The 14,307-nt window shown below is 39.2% G+C and overlaps 1 long non-coding RNA gene across 1 annotated transcript in view; it reads left to right on the plus strand.

The window, feature by feature from the left end:
* The first annotated feature begins 1,560 nt into the window (after positions 1-1,560).
* LOC130296713 (uncharacterized) overlaps positions 1,561-14,307 on the plus strand; it is a 31,834-nt gene continuing 19,087 nt past the window's right edge. Inside the window, exon 1 of the long non-coding RNA XR_008849261.1 lies at positions 1,561-1,624. This is a non-coding gene — a long non-coding RNA (uncharacterized LOC130296713). The remainder of the gene's footprint in view (positions 1,625-14,307) is intronic.

Below are 14,307 nucleotides of genomic sequence, written 5' to 3' on the forward strand. Positions count from 1 at the left end.
CTGTAATATGACAGCCACTGCAGATGGCGCAGGCTCAGTTCTTGAACCAGCTCTATTCCTAGGCTGGAAATGTATATTAAGAGGTGTGTACCACCTAACTTCAAGGGGTTAACTTTTCCTATAGCAGCACTGTAGGAGAACTGTACCACTCAGATTACATACGTTTGTATGTCCAGCAATGGGGCTCTATTCCTAGGCTGGAAATGTATATTAAGAGGTGTGTACCACCTAACTTCAAGGGGTTAACTTTTCCTATAGCAGCACTGTAGGAGAACTGTACCACTCAGATTACATACGTTTGTATGTCCAGCAATGGGGCACCCTGTGATCTATATACATTTAGAAGAGCCTTGTAAGTTCTTAAAAGGAACGCTCCAGACAAAATTGATACCCTGCATTATGTCTAGTGCATGACCTGATAGGTTGGAGCAAGACAGAGGGAATCAAGAATACCCTTTATCAAGCTTAAAAGTAGATTTTAACAAAAAAGAGAGTAGTACTACATTGCCAAGTGATGGCTTTTCTACATTAGCAAACTGCTTAACCATGTGATTCAATCCAGTGGTGAAAGGATCAATTAAAAAGCAAAAGGTAAAGTTGAAAAAAAGGCTAAAAAAAGGAGAAAACCCCTGACCTAGCAGACTGTGAGAAGAGTCAATTGATGATCTTGTACTCGTGTGTGTATTGTTGTACCACTTTGACTGTGTCAGCAGGTGGAAACGCTCATCAGGACATTAAATATTCAAAGAGCTGACTGCGGCAGGGCCAGAGAGAGGCTCCACCAGGATGAAACTCGCTGTCCACGCTTTTTTCGTAAAAAATCTCAGGCCTGTACTCACAACTAGCTCATTCCCTGTGTCATGCTTTTAATATTGGATGATTATATGGGAGGAGGGTGCACTGGCAGGCTTTCACTGTATAATGTAAAAACATTAATGAAATCAGAAAAAAAAAACTTTTCTAAATATGCATTTTGTATAAAGGAGAAAAAAAATCTCAAAGGTTAAGCTCCTGTGGAGCAAAGGTCGCCTGTACTGGCTCAGTGGTATAGGGTGGCATTGAGGTTTTTTTTTAACTAGGCTGCTTTGCACATAATAGGTATTATGCCTTTTGTGTAGGATGTGCACTCGTAGGCGTATGAGTGTCAACCTCTTCAACTAGTATCAGGAAGCATTACAGATTGTAAATACAAAACTTCTTGCAACATCTAGAAAAGTGCATCTAAATTGTAAAGTGCTGTGAAATTCGTTGTCGCTATATTGATAAAAATGATTATTATTATTGTTAAGCACATAGCACTACCTTTAATTTTACTTTATGCAACTGAAACTCTTGTAACATCTCTGGCTGGTGATATATGCATATGGAAAGATCTTGTGGTGTGTCTCTCCAGAGCCAAGCCTAGGGTCACGGACACCTGGATGCAGGTTTGTTTTAGGCACCCACTGGTGGATGTGGTTATATAATTACAACTGTCTGTTATTTACAGTTGAATGAAAAAGCCTGTCCTAATGATCCTATCAGGATTCAGCATGAGCTGTCATCTTCAGATCGATAAAACTAAGAGGTGAATGAAGGCCCAGTCAGTGCTAATTGCATGGGGAAGCAATGCTGTACTATAGTGGTCAGTACATCCCTAATGTTTTGGGCAGTGGTTCAGTTCCAGGGCAAAGAAAATTTTATCTCATAAAGCAGGGGCTGGATGGCAAATTTTAGCCTTGGGTGGCAAGCCCCCTCTTGGCCCCTATAGTATAAACCCCCTCTCTGTGCCCCCATATACTGTTAGGCCCCCTCTGTACCACCATATGGAATTTGGCCCTTCTGTGCCTCCATACCGTAGTTACGTCGCCCTGTGAACCCATAGTAGTAGTTAGGCCCCTCAATGTCCCCATATAGTATTATGGCCCCTCTGTGCACCCATAGAGTAGTATATGCTGACATATACTGTAGTATAGGCCCCCATGAAGAAAAAATAAAACAAAAAATAATTCACCTTTCACGCCGTTTCCCTCCAGCTCCTCTTTGTCCTCCCAACACGCCGCTTTACTCCTCTCTGAGCTTCTGGTGCAGTCAACATAGTACAATACGCTGCCTGTACCAGAAATCCTAGGGTCCTGGACTAAATATCTATTGGGAGGCTTGGCTGACTACTCCTTAGATGCCTGATGCCATATATATCAGCCCATATCTGCCTAATATCTCTCTACCAATGTCTTTTATCCATCTATCTATCTATCTATCTGTCTAATATCTATCTATTTTACACAAGTGCATTTTAACAAAAAATCTAGATTTTTTAGGAACCAGTTTAGTTCTGAAGTGGACAGTGCCCTTCTGGGGTACATGTGTAGTTTTTTACTTGTTAACTTTATTCTGCAGATCAGTATGATTATGGCAATAACTAATTTACATACTTTTTTATGGTTTATTTAGGTTGGGTTGATATCAGCGTTTTTAATTTCTGTACCTTAGATCCATTGAGGAGCCAGAGAAACTGAAATGAACAGATCATATTGGTTTGAGGATTTTTAATCTAGCATCAGTTACGCTTACTGTGTGTTATTTTAATGGAAAACAATACCGGCCATGCAATTTAGTTTTAGTGTGAGACATAACGGACATCATAACATCCATAATAAAATTAAAGTCTTTGGTGATGTAAGTAACTTTCGTATGTCTCCGTTAGCTTTTCGATCACGTCACCTTGAACATAAATAGTTTAAAAAAGGGTAAAAGCAGATATTAACAAAAGCAAACCAATGTACAAATGGATTTAACCCCTTACAGACGCAGGGCGGACATGTACGCCCTGTGCCCGCTCTCCTTCTGTGACGCACGCTTAGGAAACTGCGGTGTCTCAATCACATGAGAGAATGTCAGGAGGACACTAACCTGCCTCCTCGCTGTCCGATTGGTGCTCCTATGCTCCAGTCAGCAATGGCAGGCTGGAGCAATGGTGCACTGATAACACTATAATGCTATGGCATTGTTCAGTGTGCGCAATCTAATGATTGCATGTTATAGTCCCCTATGAAGGCTATAAAATAGTGTAAAAAAAATGAACAATGGTGTATACATTGAAAAAAAGTACTAAAATTGCGTATTTTTGGTCACTTTGTATACCCTAAAAAAATGCAAAAAGAAGTGATCAAATGTGGTACCGATACAAATTAAAGATAACGGCACAAAAAATAAGCCCTCATACATTCCTGTATACAAAACATTTTTTAAAGTTATAGGGGTCAAAAGAGGACAAATTTAAACATGGTAATTTTTGTACAGAAAGTAATAATTTTTTTAATGAAGTAAAATAAAATAAAACCTATACAAACACGGTATCATTTTACATGGACCTACAGAATAAATATAAGGTGTCATTTTTACCACACTGTGTAAAAGCAGAAGCACCCATAAGTTACAAAATGACAGGGTTTTTTTAATTTTGTTCAACAAAATTTTTTTCTTGTTTTTCCATAAATTAGGTGATAAACTGATTGATGTCATCACAAAGTAAAATTGGTGATGCAAAAAACAAGCCCTTATATGGGTCTGTAGGTGGAAATCTGAAAGCATTATGATTTTTAGCAGAGGAGGAGGAAAAAGCGAAAATGAAAAAACCCTGGTTAAAGTGATGTTAACATAACAGTCTGCTATTTTAACAGACCTTTTCAAGAAATCAAATCAATTAAAATAACACACTGTTGGAATCCATTTAACATCCGTTTAGAATTCGGTCTGTTAGAGGACAAAAACTGATCTAACAGAATGGATGCTCCTAACGCTGATGTGAACATAGTCTTACTTACATAGTCTTGTAAATTGCTGTAAAAAAAAAAAGTGCTGTCATTTTTTTTTCTCACCTATTGAGCTGTATGTTTTTGTTTTTTTTTGCAGGATAAGTTGAAGTTTTTAATTGTACTATATTGGAATGCTTGTGATTTTGATAACTTTTTGTTGCATTTGTACAGAGGCAGGATTAACAAAAACAGTAATTTGAGGTGTTTTCTTTTATTAATTTTTTATGTTGTTTGTCATGTGGGTTAAATAATATAATTCTTTTATCGCTCCCGTCATTACCAATGTGACAATACCAAATATGTGTGTGTGCATATATATATATATATATATATATATATATATATATATATACATATATATATAAAATATAATTATATAAAAATATATATATATATATATATTTTTTTTTTTTGCTAAAAACACAATTTATAATGCCTCTGCCTTATCGGTTTCGGATCTTCAGTTGTCATAGCTACCATCAGCACTTGCAGAGTGCAGATGAAGAACGGAGGGGACTTTCTTCCTTTCTTCCTCTTTCTTCACCCTGCTAGATGGGCCGCAGCATCTAAAGGGTCAACTGTGAGGACGGAGCTCCTGTGCCATTACATCCTCTGACATAACTATACATGGATTTATGAGGGATTGGTCCTGTCAAACTAAACTGATCAGCTTTTATTAGGAGGTGAGCTCCAGACTGGACCAGGGGGAATCACTGGATGTCGTATATCTGGATTTTTCCAAAGCATTTAATACAGTGCCACATAAAAGGTTGGTGCATAAGATGAGAAGGATTGGACTGTGGGAAAATGTGTGTAAGTGGGTATGTAAGTAAGTATGTAACTGGCTCAGTGATAGGAAACAGAGGGTGGTTATTAATGGTGCTTATTCTGGTTGGGTGACGGTTACTAGTGGGGTACCACAGGGGTCAGTCTTGGGTCCTGTTCTATTTAAAATATTTATTAATGGCCTTGTAGAGGGGTTGAATAGTAAAGTAGCAATCTTTGCAGATGATACTAAACTCTGTAAAGTGGTCAACACAATAGAGGACAGTGCACTGTTACAAATGGATCTGGATAGGTGGATCTGGATTGGAGGTTTGGGCTGGGAATTGGCAGATGAGGTTCAACACTGATAAATGTAAGGTAATGCACATGGGGAGGAAAAATCCGGGCTGGGATTATGTATTAAATGGGAGAACACTTGGGACGACTGATGTGGAAAAGGAATTGGGAGTCTTAGTTGATAGAAAATGTAGCTGTATTGACCAGTGTCGGGCAGCTGCTGCCAAGGCAAATAAAATCATGGGGTGCATCAATAGGGGCATAGATGCCCACGACAAGGAAATAATTCTACCACTGTACAAATCACTAGTCAGACCACACATGAAATATTGTGTACAGTATTGGGCACCAGTGTACAAGAAAGATATAGTGGAGCTGGAGAGGGTTCAAAGACGGGCAACCAGAGTAATACAGGGAATGGGAGGACTACAGTACCTAGAAAGATTATCAGAATTAGGGTTATTTAGTTTAGAAAAAAGAAGGCTTAGGGGCAACTTAATAACTACGTATAAATATATCATAGGACCGTACAGAGATCTCTCCCATAATCTATTTATGCCCAGGACTGTATCTATAACAAGGGGACATCCTCTTCATTTAGAAGAAAGATTTTTTACACCAGCACAGATGGGGGTTCTTTACTGTAAGAGCAGTGAGACTGTGGAACTCTCTCCCTGGATGCATTTTTGGAGAGTAATAACATTACAGGTTGTGGATACTAGATTTATAGGGGCAGAAAGTTTTTTTTTTTATAACAATATTTTTATTGTTTTAAAAATATCCAAAAGAATAAAAGTACAAACACTCATGTCAGAGAATATAGTATGATGGGCTCAAAGATACAATATATCTGACAGCCTTTAGAGTGGATATCCATCACATAGATATATTTGGTCAGCATATGTAAAGAACAAACTAAAATAACTTTACAACAATGAAAATAAATAGCGCACCTGTACTGCGAAATTGGTATGGTACAATAGTGTATGCGGGTAAAGATAAAAAAAAGAATGAGGTCTCAGTAAATAATAAGGTGGAAAGTGTCAATAGTCATATAGGTATGTCAAATAATGTAGATTGTTTTGGGCGCCATCATCAATTAAAGTTGAACCGTGTTGAAAGGGCTATGAAGCCATACATCCCATCTAGCCAGAAAGTCTCGGTCTGTATTCAGGGCACACGAGACCTTATATTCGTGCCAACAGTTTAAATTAACCTCCCTCTTAATTTCCACAACAAAGGCACCCTTTCAGATCTCCAATTTTTCGTTATATATTATGTCTGGCCGCTATCAATGAGTGCATAATAATGGTTCTATGGAAGTGGGAATAGATGTGCAGATCTATGTTTAACTAGCTTTTGGATCGGGATTAGGGGATGAAGAATTGATTAGGAACGCATAAATCCAAGTGATTCCTTTGCTCGAAGACGTAAATCAGGAGAGTCAATTCATTATCTCAGAACTATTACTGATGTGTTGAGATTTTAAAGAGTTTAGGGCATGGCTGATCTGAAGGCATTTGTGAAAGTCTTTGTTACTTATAGAAAACTTAGAACGCAGTTCTTTGAAAGTTACACGACTTGCCAACCCAAAAGTCAGACAACAGAGAAATACCGCTGTCGGACCAATGAGAGATACGGAGGTCAGGAATGGAGGCCTCCAATATAGAAATGGGTAAAGAAGGAAGATTAATTTGGCAGAGGTTACTGGGGCAGATAGAGAAGCGACACAGGTGGAACATCGCTCTTATAGTCGGGTGGGTACTGGAGATACTAGTATTAAGAATATAGGCCGCCAACAAAATATTTTTAACCGGAACATTGTCCAAGATAGAAGCCTCTATCGACACCCATAGTTTGGTCTCGTCTTGTATCCACAATGATTTGAGTTGATCTAGCAATACAGCCCGGTAATATTGAACTATTGAGGGAAACCCAATACCTCCCTTTTTCAATGGTGGGAATAAGGATGTCGCTTTAATTCTCGGTTTTCTTTTACACCATATATATTTCATAATAATTGATTGCAATTTTTGGAGGTAAGAAAAGGGTAAGTATATTGGAATGTTGCGAAAGGTGTATAATATCTTAGGCAAGACCATCATTTTATTGCAGTTACCTTCCCCAACCATGAGATTCCCAAGGCTGGGATATTGGAGGAAGTATGTTTCATGTCATTTAGAAGGGAAGAATAATTGGCCTTAAATAAGTTTGCACTGGGGTAGGTTAATTTTATCCCTAAATAAGATATGGACCCATCTGCCAAGGGGAACGGGAAAGGGGATTTTAAAGTTTGGACAGTATTAGTAGATAAGCCTAAATTAAGTACATGGGATTTATTGCAATTCATTTTATAATAGGAAACATAGGAACATGTGCAGGTCTTGTCGTATATGAGTTAGAGAAACCAATGGGTCTCTGCATATTATAATAACGTTGTCAGCGAAGAGGCCTATACGACAAAAAATGTAGAGTATCTGCATCAATAGTAGGTAGATGAAGCTTGGCCAGGAAGGATTGAATAGAAGGCGACTGGGGTTGAGGCGTGGTTGGATCTGATTTCAAATTATATAAGTCCTTGTAATAGTCAGCAAGGACATTAGCAATTAATTGTGGGTTAATAACCTTTTCTCCTTGTTTGTTGTAGATAAAGGGAAGTTTGGATTTAGCAAGTTTGGATTTGAATCAATAAGCTAAAAGTTTGCCAGCTTTGTTTCCCTGCCAGTAAAATTTAGTGTTTATCTGTTTAAGGTAAAAATCGAATTTATAATGGAGAATTTGATATAGTTGAAATCGGAGGGCAGCTAGGTCTTTCAATATTTTGGGGTCCCTGGTAGATTTATGTGTATTCTCGAGTTTTTTGATTTTGTTTAGGAGGTCAGTGGTTTTGGAGAGCCTAATTTTTTTTTTCCGAGTTGAAGCTATCGTATTTATCGGCGTATAACACACACTTTTTATGCTAAGATTTTTAGCCTAAAGTCTACCTGCGTGTTATACGCCGATAAGCCGCTGCAGTTCAATGATTTAAAGCGGGCGCTTTAAATCAATGAAATGCAGCGGCTTTGCAGGTGCAGAGACCGCCAGTGCTGCCGACTTCTCTGCCCCTGCCTGTCCTGGGGTCTAGAGCCCTGCTGCCGGCCCTTCTCTCCCCCTGGCTATCGGTGCCGCTGCCCGTTCTCTCCCCCTGACTATCGGCGCCGACAGCCAGGGGGAGAGAAGCAGCGCCGGCAATGGGGCAGCGGCGCCGACAGACAGGGGGAGAGAAGGAGCAGCGGCACCCATTGTCGGCGCCGCTGCCCCGTTGCCTCCCCCATCCCCGGTTGTATAATTACCTGTTGCCGGGGTCGGGTCGGGCTGCTTTCAGCCTCCGGTGTGTGGCCCCTCTCCCCCTGCCTTTCCTGGGGGTGTATCGGGTATACGCATGCACACACGCACCCTCATTTTACCAAGGCTATTTGGGTAAAAAACTTTTTTTACCCAAATATCCTTGGTAAAATGAGGGTGCGTGTTATAGGCCGGTGCGTGGTATACCCCGATAAATATTGTAATTTAATACATACACCTCTAAGTACTGCCTTATGGGCACTCCAGTTAGCAAAGACGTTGATATCGCTGGAGACATTAAATTGGAAAAAATCAACCAATTCTTTTTCAATAGTGACCTGCGTAGCAAGGTCTGAAAGAAGGGAGTTGTTAATCCTCCAAAGTGAAGTCGAGGGAGCATTAAAGTCTTTTATGATTGTAGTCGTTACCGGTGCGTGATCGGACCAGCTTATTACACCTTTTGAAGAAAACGTAACTTTCTGGAGGAGCCATTTGACTACTACTATCATGTCAATACATTAGTACATATGATGGGAATGGAAAAAAAAAAAGGTGTAGTCTTTGTATAGGGACAGAAAGTTGATCCAGGGATCTATTCTGATGCCAGATTTGGAGTCGGGAAGGAATTTTTACCTCTAGTATGAGTTTTTTTTGCCTTCCTCTGGATCAACTCAGTAGGGACTCATTAGGGATATAGGTTGAATTCGATGGACTCTGGTCTTTTTTCAACCTTATGAACTATGTTACTATGAACTATGAACTATCCATTAGTGTTGAGCGGCATAGGCCATATTCGAATTCGCGAATATTCACGAATATATGGACGAATATTCGTCATATATTCGCGAATATTCGCATATTCGTTATCTCCTCGTTTTATTTTCGCATATGCGAAAATACGCGTATGCGAAAATTAACATATGTGAAAATTTACATATACAAAATTAGCATACGCGAAAATTCGCATATGCGTAAATTAGCATGTACTAATTTACGCATATGCGAATTTTCGCACGGCAGTCTCACACAGTAGTATTACAGCCTTCTTTACACCACACAAGCTGGAAGCAGAGAGGGATGATCACTGTGATGTGTACTGTGAAGAAAAAAAAAAAAAAAAAAAAAAAAAAAGAATATTCGTAATTACGAATATATAGCGCTATATTCGCGAAATTCGAATTGCGAATATTCGCGAGCAACACTACTATCCATAAGCAGAAATGTGCTATAAAAATCGACATACAGTTACATCCTTCAGCCTAAAGAGGTTAATAAAGAATACACCTTTTTAAAGCATAATAAAAAGGCAATTGTAGATAAGATTTGAAAGAATTTCATGCTAGAAAAGAACTTAACTAAGTAACTAACTGCTTTACTAACTACACCCTGGCACTTATTACCACCCTTACCGATCCTTGTCACTGAGCTGTACAAGAATTTCTTGCCATTTCAACAGCTTCTGAAAATGACAATAAATAAATGAAGGAGGATTTAGAAAGACCTCTGTAAAAGATAAAAAAGCAGCTGCAAAAATGTTTGCATATTCTCAGTGCATCTTTGTTGTGGCTTTGGGGCATTGAAGAAAATATTATTAATTGACTATCAATTCATTTACAACTGAAATGTGAACAAGGTTCTGTCCTCTCTCCTGACCCGTCTGTTTGTATTTCCCATTTTATAACAATTCTAGAGCATCTTTTCTTAGAACTCTACTTTGGGCTGTTCCCCTGTTATTCGTCATAGAAGTTTATGAATACATTGACAACTAGATTTACCAGTTTGGTGTGTGCTCCTACAATGCATGACGCTGTTAGTTAAGTTGTTCTTTTCTATATGACCACAGAATGACCTCTCTGCTGACACCTCTGTCCAAGTCAGGGACTGTCCAGAGTAGGAGCAAATCCCCATTGCAAACCTCTCCTGCTCTGGACATTTTCTTGGAGAAATAACACCACAATGCAGGGTTATAAGACTCTCCACAATTGTTAATTTACAGATAATGTATTTCTAAAAGACACAGAGGAGCTGACAGTTACTCATGGGTACGATCACACTACATCATTCCCACAGAATTCCACGATCGAAATTACGCACAGGGAACTTTAACATCACTGAGCAATTTCAGCGGTGGACAATTCCGCCACTGAAATAGTTCCGCCCAAAGAAAGAACATGTTCATTCTAGGGGGCGGAATTACACGAGCACTGCCTAGCCACCGCTGGCGGCCAGGCTGAATCTCCGCTCGCTGAATTCCGCGAGCAGAGATTCAGTGTGTATTGCTCAGTATGAACGCAACGTTACAGTTACTCTGAAATAAGAAAATACTGTCCTTTTGACAAATATTATGTAAACACTAATAGATTGCTATTTCTGTTCTTGGTTTTCTATCATGTGGGAAAGTATAGTCTAAAGCTGCAAGTGGGTGGAAACCAAAGTAATAACATATACATAAATAATATTTTTACCATTGGACAATCCATACTTTACAGAAGTGCTCCTTGACAATAATCTGATCATAAAATTTACACTTTCTGGGATCCCTTGCGATCATCTGTAAGATGTGGGAAAACCATCGCTGCTGCGGCACCGTGTCTATGGAGAGGCACGGCCCTAGGACTGGTTTGAGTGGCCAGTGGGTCATTCCCCCTGTGGGCACTGGTGTTGTGGTGATGGTGGTCCCTGCCCATTGCTACACCATTTTATGCTAGGGACGTTAGGGACCCACTACTTAAAGGTGGCCTTGTCGTGGCTAGTGGGCTTGCATTTCATGATCATAAAGTACACCAACGACCTGTTAGTTTAATAAATGTTGCTGAGAAGCATTAGATCATTGTGCATGTTGTGGATGTGCGACCATGTCTATTTTCTCCATTTGCATTCAGACAGAAAAGAACTACACAACTTCCTCTGTAGTATACAGCAGCTGACAAGTACTGGAAGGATCAAGATTTTTAAATAGAAGTAATTTACAAATCAGGTTAACTTTCTAGCACCAGGTGATTTCAAAAAACAAATGTTTTCCACCGGAGCACCGCTTTAAAGTGTACCTGTCGCCAACAAACACTTTTGATATAATGTAGATAATACCATTATATGTATATTTGTAATATACATTGAATAAAAAATTTGTATTTTTGGGTGCAAAAATGCTGTCCCTGCAGCTATTGCCTGTGTGTGTCTATGAGGAGTCCAAATACAGGAAGTGAGGGCAGGAGAAGCAGGGCTTTGTGAAGGCTCCTGGCTTGTCAATCATCCTGCTGTGTGAGCCAGGGATGTGTCATAGAGCCTCAGTGCACAGAGCCTTGCTTGTCCTCAGTGTACAGAGCCCTGCCTGTCCTCAGTGTACAGAGCCCTGATTGTCCTCAGTGTACAGGGCCCTGCTTGTCCTCACTGTACAGAGCCCTGCTTGTCCTCACTGTACAGGGCCCTGCTTGTCCTCAGTGTACAGAGCCTTGCTTGTCCTCAGTGTACAGGGCCCTGCTTGTCCTCAGTGTACAGAGCCCTGCTTGTCCTCAGTGTACAGAGCCTTGCTTGTCCTCAGTGCACAGAACCCTGCTTGTCCTCAGTGTACAGAGCCCTGATTGTCCTCAGTGTACAGGGCCCTGCTTGTCCTCACTGTACAGAGCCCTGCTTGTCCTCACTGTACAGGGCCCTGCTTGTCCTCAGTGTACAGAGCCTTGCTTGTCCTCAGTGTACAGGGCCCTGCTTGTCCTCAGTGTACAGAGCCCTGCTTGTCCTCAGTGTACAGAGCCTTGCTTGTCCTCAGTGCACAGAACCCTGCTTGTCCTCAGTGCACAGAACCCTGCTTGTCCTCAGTGTACAGAGCCCTGCTTGTCCTCAGTGTACAAAGCCCTGCTTGTCCTCAGTGCACAGAGCCCTGCTTGTCCTCAGTGCACAGAGCCCTGCTTGTCCTCAGTGCACAGAGCCCTGCTTGTCTTCAGTGCACAGAGCCCCGCTTGTCCACCCACACTTCATGAGACACACAAACAACAAGTGTAGGGACAAAAATATACACATATTTTAACCAATGTATATTACAAATATACATATAATGGTATTATCTACATTATATAAAATGTTTTTGTTGATGACAGGTACACTTTAAGGCCCTATGCACATGGTACAAGGCTATACATTGGGGTATTATAGAGCTATACAAACTGCATAAGCTGCTGTACTATGCTCATTCAGTTCTTTTCTATCAGATTTGAACAGTAAGGTTACATGAACCTCTATTTTAGATGGCCCAATGCAGAGCTATAATATGGCTATATGTAAGACACCTGAGAATACTGTTAGGCATGAAAAGTGAACTTTTCATCACTTTTTTTAAGAGGTTTATTTTCTGGATTTGTGGAGGCTAAAATGCTACAGCCAGATGTCTATGGGCATCTGTAGCAAAATATAAGAATGTCTACATATAGGTAATTGTCATTTCTATCAATATGTGCATGCTGATGGTATCAAGTTTTTTCTGCAAAAAGAAAAACATTTTTAAATATGCTACAGAAAATGCAAGGAAACAATTTGATGATCATCAAACTGCGGGCACTTGTAGCTGCATTTTAAAATGTTAGTTTATAACACTGTGTGCCGATATTCACTAGCGGATAGTGGAAATGGGCAAATTCCTAATATTGGGGCTGATGTAAATGGCATAGACACATTTACACCCCCTGTACATTTCCCCCTGATATATATATATATATATATATATATATATATATATATATCTCCTCATATATCATATTCTATGGTGCTTAATGTTGTAAAATATTTACAGGCATGCATTTATAACAAACATAAAGCAATACACATGATAAATGCAGATGCAGTGTAAACTAGAAACATCTGATCATACAAATCTATAATGAATAAAACAGAAGAGATAGTTGAATTACTAAGCCATTGTTACTGTGTGAGTGAAGGAACAATGGGGTGTAGCAGTAGGGTCCATTTCAATTAGGAGAGTTTCGGACAGTATTGGGCTATAGGTATCTGCCTGATAAAGAAGAACGTGAAAAGCAACTGTATATAGTACTTTCAAGAGGAATACATACATTTCCATAAGCTCTTTTGTGTTTTTTTTTTGTTTTTTTTTTAAAGCATAGCAGCCTACATTTCTCAGGTGCTCTTCATATTAAGGACACTCTTTTGTACGTTTGTCATATCTATATGAGCCTGAGAGTGCTGTACAGGATGCATCTGTATACTTTTTATAATTGTTTTAGAATTATCAAACATGATGTGAACATGGGTTTAAACAGTAAATTATATATTATGGCACAATTAGGCAACTAATTGCTCTGTATTTCCACATGTGATGGATTTAAATAGTGTTACACTATAAAATAAAAAGGTGTGTACGCCTTAGCTCTGATTTTATAGTTTTTATATTAGGAATTCTTTTTTTTTTTTTTTAAAGGAATTTTTTGAAAGTTATTTTTCTTTCTAATAAGCCTAAAAGCTTAGAATACAGGAATGTATGTGGTTTAGTAAATATCTAAATGGGAAATACATATGGTTGATATGTAATCTTGTTTTTATTTTTATTATTATTATTAATAACTTACACCAGTTAACTGTATTTTGTAGCGACAAGCATATGCAGGGGTTAAAACAACAGATGTGGAGAATTGACACTAAGTTTGACCATAAATTGATCAGCTATAGGAACATAGGCCAGCATTTATCATTGTAGGTGTAAGTGAAGCATTTATCATCGTAAGTGTAAGTGAAGCATTTTTCTACACCTTTTTGTGTGTGCTGGTAATGTGTAGGAGCGCCACATTTACTAAATGGTCGTAGAGCATTTGATGAATTTTGTGCAGGTCACATTTTCTGAAATTTCTCTCTTCACATACACCAAAAAGCTAAGCTAAGTCTGGGCTGGTGTAGTTTTAGAGACTTTTCAGTGGCTTTGTGCCTTTTTTTGCGCCTTTTCACAAAAAGGTGCAGTTCATAAAACCCTTCCATATCATGTGTATTGCCAAAATCAGTGGATTGCAACTGACGATCTGCAGAAATGTGTAAATTTGTTTTCTAGACACAAAAAACTGTCTAAAGACAATGATAAATGTCGGCTATAGACAATATAGATAAGGTTGGGAAAGGGGGAGAGGAC

The sequence above is a fragment of the Hyla sarda genome, chromosome 12 (genome assembly GCF_029499605.1).
Source record: "Hyla sarda isolate aHylSar1 chromosome 12, aHylSar1.hap1, whole genome shotgun sequence".
In the NCBI taxonomy this organism is placed as follows: Eukaryota; Metazoa; Chordata; class Amphibia; order Anura; family Hylidae; genus Hyla; species Hyla sarda.